Source organism: Callospermophilus lateralis, unplaced genomic scaffold (genome assembly GCF_048772815.1).
Source record: "Callospermophilus lateralis isolate mCalLat2 unplaced genomic scaffold, mCalLat2.hap1 Scaffold_592, whole genome shotgun sequence".
Taxonomy (NCBI): Eukaryota; Metazoa; Chordata; class Mammalia; order Rodentia; family Sciuridae; genus Callospermophilus; species Callospermophilus lateralis.
Window position 1 is genome coordinate 961,590 of NW_027514558.1, and position 6,689 is coordinate 968,278.

Genomic DNA, 6,689 nt, shown 5'->3' on the forward strand with positions numbered 1-6,689 from the left:
TGACTTGGAAGCTCAAGTGCCTTTGAGCATTGGGACCATCGAGGGGACTCCTGACTTCATGCTGGTTCCTGGGTGCATGTGGCATGTCTTTCCCATCCTGGGTATTTTGCTGATATTTAGTGCTAGGATCTATAACTAGCTTAACTTGTGCTGTGTTCTCCTGCTTCCATGGGAGCTCAGAGGAGGTGCTGATTGGCTTCCATGGGGGCTCAGAGGAGGTGCTGATTGGCATCTCCTTAGCTCTGTAGGGACTGGCACTCCTGAGATCTGGTGGTGATTCCTATTTGATCCTGGCTTGGATTACTTGGCCTCATGGCCACAGAGATGATTTCTATGGTGATTGCGCAGCTAGACTCTTAGTGACCCTTTCTTCCTCGCTTGGGGGCTTGTGGGAACTTCTCAGTCTTTTCTGTACCACACGAGAATGGGGAACCCAGACTTGTTACACGGCATTTGAGGAGATGTTCTCTGCCTGTAGATCCAAACAGGAATTTTACTGTTCTTTCAACTTGTCTCAGAGAACTTCAGCCTCAAGGACTTTGGCCCCAAGGTTGGAATAGTGGACATATTTGCCTCCCAAACTGCCTCCCTTTCTTTGTTTATACATAACCCCTTCAGTCAGAAAGGAATTACTTCTAATTTGTCTTTTGGTTGGTGTTCCTAGGGCTTTCTCTGAGTCACACTCTCTTCCTTTCACCACCCCCACCTCCATCGTGACGGCTTCATACAAGAGCAATACATTATCCATTGTTGAGTACAAATTATCCAATACTTAATGGCTTAAAACAAAAAATATTTATCTTCTCACAGTTTTTGTGGAATTAGACAGAGGCTTGATCTGATGTTGCAGTCAAGTGAATCTTTGATTGAGGCAGGGAGATTTGATTCTACGGATATTTATCAGGTCACCCAAAGACTTTGTTCTAAGCCCAGAAGACCTGGTCCTTGAAAGGTGTAATGGAAGTTGAATTAAAGAGATCTGAATTCAAATTCCTGTCTTTTAACATTTTTTTTTCTTTTCTCAGTGATCTTGGGCAAATTGCTTAAGCCTCCCTCCCTGCCCTTCAGCAGGTGTTAAATCGGCCTGATAAGGTCCTGGGATTGTATCTTGGTAGCTGCATGATAGGGAGATACTGTAGAAACCAATGGACTCATACATGGAGTTGTGGTTGGGATCCTAAATATCTCCCAAAGGCCCACATGTTAAATGCTTGGCCACCAGCATACGGCACTGTTGGGAGGTGGTGTGGGAGGACCTCAGGTCATTGAAGGCAATATTGGAATCCTGGCCCCTCCTCCCCCCTCTCCGTTTCCCAGCTTTCATACCACTGTGAAGTGAGCAGCTTTCTCTGCCATGTGTTCATGCCATGATGTGCCATATTGTCATGACCAAAGCAACAGGGCCAACTGATCATGACTAAAACCTCTGATACGGGAGCCAAAATAAATCTTTCCTCCTTAGGGGGCATCTGTCTCAGGTATTTTGTCAGAATGATGGAAAACTGACTAACACACATGGCATGTGGTTGGGTTCCCACAATACTGGCAGGGCCTGAGTTATCCAGCTGAGCACAGCACCCCAAAGCCTCCACATCTGCCTCCATGGACACTGCACACATGGGGGTCCATTCTCACATTCTCCTGCCTGACTGTTCTGACTCCCCACCTAACCATCATGCTCCCCACTTTTTTTTGACACCTCCTTCACTTGCATAGCATAATTTTTCCATTCTTGCCTTACCACTCAGTTCTGGTTCGCAGAACTGTCATCTCTGCCATGACTTGGATGTTCTTAGATGCTTCTTCTGGCCCCAAATCCTGGGAATGTGATTAATAGCCCCATAGCCATTTGCTATGACCCCTAGATCTTCCTACCCCAGCCACGAGTATTGTATCTCATAAGACTCAAGTCAGAACAAAACAATCAGATAATGGGCCAGTCCCTTGGCTGTGTCTGGATGCTGTTGGAATGTTCTCCATCTCTCTTTATAACACCCACCTTGCATTCTAGAATAGGACTCACAGCTGGAAATCTGGTGTGGACATCAGCCAGAGGTTTGTCAGTCAACCAGAACTCTTAAGAGTCACAGAGAGTAAGGGATTATACTCACCACATAACACCAGGCACTTGTGGAGAAGACTTTGCTCCTGGTTGGTCCTGAATCCACCAGGCCAGCAGTTGGGAATGAAAACTGGATGTGAACTTGACACAGCAAGGACAAACTAGAACCTGTGAGGACAAACAGAAACCCATGTGTGTCTCTTGCTGCCCCCAACCTCATTGGTGTGAGTGACTTGAAGGAGAAGTTGGTATCCTTAGCATGTGGCCGAATGCTCACCTGATTCAAATTCCTAAAAGCCAGAACAGGATGCTGGAAAAGCTGTGGGTTTTGTTGCTGTCCCATCCCAGCAGAGGGAGTGACATGGAGTGACAATGTGTATGAACTGCCTTGGTGTTGGATGAGCTCTACCAACTTCCAGAGTGTGAAAACAGTGGTTATTTCACTTTCCATTCCAAATCTCATGAGAGTTTTTCTTGTTTTCTCCCCACCCCTAATCCAGAACCATATTGGGGAGGAAATTTTTCAGCATAGGTCCAGTGTCCCTAAGTTGACATGGAAGAAATCTTGCAAGTGCTGGGAAAGTGCTTGACCACTGAGGAGGCCTTTGGGGAGATTCAGAGAATCTGAATAGGTGCCATCAGGAGACACAACAGGAAAATACCAGGGACTAGCTGCTTGTGCTTCATCTAGAAGAGTTTGTTTATAATTCCTCTTGTGGCTGTTTTGTTTGCATATGTACACTTGTGGCCCCTGACCAGTGACATTCTATCAGCTAGGCTCTGGTGTTTAGGTGTCCATGGCAGGCCTCGTTAGGCTGTGGTGTTCTCCTCTTGAAGGTAAATACTTTAGCACATATTAGTATCCATTTGCAAACCTTCATTCATGCCAATATCCCTCTGGGTCATTCTGTGACCAGGATTGATCAAGACATAAAGAATACCACTTTCATATATTGTGTAACCACGATGCAAACTTTACGAATACCAGTTCTCTCCCTTTCCAAGGATTTAACATGAGTCACTGCTCCTTCTCTGTCAATTACAGCTTTGGTCTCAGTCTTCTATTAAGATGGCCAATTCTAGAAGTACCCCTACTTTCTGACAGCTTCCAATCCAGAACTGAGCCCCACTCCTCCTTCAAACCTCCCCCAAATCATTTAGAAGTCAAAATCCTGTAAGTTGTTTCCAAGACACTTTTGATGATATCCCTCTCAGTTCTCTGTGACACACACTGTCCCTCACTGTACGGACTGAGAAGCTCATTCAACCTCAGGAGTTTCTAGTGGTCTTTGGATGGAGGCTGTGTACATATATATGTGCATAAATGTCCTCCCTAAATCATGTAGATTTTACTTATATTTTGTGTCCCATATGATACAATTTAAATGACACCTAAAATTTAGATACACTACAATTTAAGCAAGACCTTCACTTTCCTTGGTAATGGATAGGTTTTATACCTGAGGTGGTCTTTATCTTTAATGGGTAGTAGAGGAACCAACTCGCATTGTATTCATAAATGACAACAGAATCAAGAGGAAGGGACTAAAAAGACAGAATCTTTAGTCCACTTTTTATTTGCAGTGTCTCCCAAAGACTCAACCTGTCACAGTACAGTTAAAACTTCAAATCTCCGGAGGAGTGGCAGACAGAAAGGTAGTATAAGTAAGGATAAAACTTGGGAAATTAAGCATAAAGGGGACTGTGTTGGATAGGGACTAATCATTCTTCACCATGAAACCTTCATTACAGTGACAGGTCAGGCCTGTCAGTCAAGGCAAGGCCCATCAAAGTGGGAGGCCATTGGTGGTGGATTTCACATGCTAAGATTAATAATGTGGCTTCTTATTGTTCATTTGTGAACATTCAGCTGATGTTGTCAGGACAATGAAAAAATGGAAATGGAATTCTAAAAGGAGTTCAGGAGGACTGTATTGGACATATGGAAGCAATCAGAAAACCCAGCCTGAGCTCAAGTCTAAGCTCTGTCACTACCCCACAGTGTCAATCCCACAGTTGGTCCTCATCTGCAAATGGAGTGCAATGATGTGACACTCCAGCAGGACCATGCACCTGATAGCCAAGCCTGTGAGCAGTACCTGACCCACATACTCTGCTGGCTGCTGTGTGTGGTACTCTCCAGGAGGGGAAGACAAGAGTTCAAGAGCCAGCTATAAGAAATGTTATGAGGAGTAGGGAGAGAAAAGAGAGTTCTAGAATGTTGTTCAGGTCCAAGCCTGTAGAAATAAGCTTGGAGTGCAGTTAGCCATAGGAAAGGATGGGCACAGAAGAATGGGGACCAAGGGATAAAAGAACCAAAAACATTAAGAGCAAGGGTGGATTGTGTGAGAGTCCTCTGGATACACTTCTGAGACAAAGAGACAGGGCCTATGTGACTTTTAAAATACATTTTCCTATCTGCACTTGAGTGGGATGGGGCAAAGGTGGTACAGGTTGAACTTATCAAAAAGGACCAGGCTCAGCTGAACAAGTAGGATATTTGCAGCCTTTAATCCTCCCTCATAGTACGGTATCCATTATACCATGGAGTTGTGAGTTTAGGGTTTGAATATGAACCTTCCCAGTCCTTTGGGATTTAAGGATTTTCATGTTGTCAAATTCATCATCTGCTCAAAACTTAATGACCTTCAACATTGACTTTATGTATCAGAATGTTAGTTGATAAAAACTTCTCCCATCCTGAATTTAACCAAGAATTGTGATTTCATTGACTTTCCACCTGTTTGTCATTCACTCATCAAAAAAATTGAGTGCTTCTGTGCACCAAGGACTGGGGACATTGAAGGTGGCCAACAACATAAGCAGGTGCTTGCAATCAGTCACATAATTCCAGATTTAGTGCTGAGTTAGAAAGCATGGTAAGTACTGGGGAGAAAAGTAGAGTATGCCTAAAGAATGTATCCCAGGGGAATTGACTTAATCTGAAGGGAATGCACATGGTTTGTTCCCTGAAGAGGTGATGGCTGGGTTGGGGAGTTAACTACTAGCAAGGATGTGAAGTGAGGAAGAACATTCCAGACAGAGGGAAGAGCATGTGCAAAGATCTTGAGAAGGAGGGCTCCTGGCATGTCTGAGGATTATCTAGAAAACCAGTATGGCAGGGGCTGGGGTTGTGGCTCAGCAGTAGAGCACTTGCCTAGTGTGCGTGAAGCCCTGGGTTCAATCCTCAGCACCACATAATAATAAATAAATAAATAAATAAATAAATAAATAAATAAATAAATAAATAAATAAAACAAAGGTATTGTGTCCAACTACAACTAAAAAATAAATATTCAAAAAAAGAAAGAAAGAAAACTAATAAGGCTGTGGGGTAAAATGTGACCTCCTCAGTGGACTGAGGTTGGAGATGGAGCCACTGGTGAAGAGCCAGGTTTGAAGCTGGGAAAACCAGATGAGAAGTCACTGCTAGGACCAAACTGTGCATATCAAACCCTGTGAATTCCTAGAATGTCACTAGGAATTATTAGTGAGGCCGTCAAGTCATCAAGGACAGCCCTTGGCTTTGACCTTGGGTTTTGCTATTTTCTAAACTGGAACATGAATGAAGACCACCAAGACTCCTTGCATCGACCCAAATGCATGTTGTTCTAACAGGGAATTATCTTAAATGAAGCAGAGAGGAGAGACAGGAAGAAAGCCAAGGGTCAATGTCAGATGCAAAGTAAGACACTTATCTTCACTCCTGCCTGCATTTTTTTTCTCCTTCTTTAGGATCCTGTGAAAATTTTGAGTGAAATACTTTGAAACCCTAGGGCTTGGGGAAGTTTATCTTTTCAGGGCTGTTGGAAAGATGAGAACATTTTGGAGTGGTTTGGTAGCAATTTGTGGTCTCTCTTTGCTTTTCTTGGCAGCAGGGCTTGCTTTCCCTGGCAGAGCTCTGCCTGGATGTGCAGCGGAGGCCCAGCATTTTAAGAAGACTGTCTCAATGGCTAAGTTTTTAGGGCTCACTTCACGTTTGTATCCCAATTCACTCAGTGTTTATCCAGTGGCTTGGGCTAGGTTTGATGGAGACCTTTGTCAATAAAAAAAAGGAATCAGTAGATAAAATTAGGGAACAGCTTCTCAGGTGAAGAATAAAATAAAAGACTGAATTATTGGGGGACACAAAAACTGCTGTTATATTCCTGCACTTAGGGCTTCTAGAACCAGGTGATTTCACACAAAAGAGAAAGAATGCTATTGATCTTTAAATATGCCCAGTTCAGGAAAAGCTGTTTAATTTCAGTGGAAAGGGAGTCAGAGCATTACAAATAAAATACTGTTCAGGTGCTAATAAATGATACTTTGAAGTGAATTGGGATAAGTTCCTACTTACTGGGATAAATTCCTATTTACATAACTCTTTACTGTAGTTATGTAAATACAAGCTTCAATTCTTCAGCCTTTGATTTAAAAAGAATCTCTGATTCTATAATCTCAATTTAGAACTAAATTGACTGGCTTCTCCCTCTGTTTTTTATTAAAGAAAATAACTTTATAAGGATGATCCTTTTGGGATTGGATACATAATCTCTCTGGATATCACCAAGTCATCTTATAAAGAAGTGAACAGAGAAAGAACAAGGATCATGTCATTGGTTTTTCTGAGGTCAACAGAGCCTGG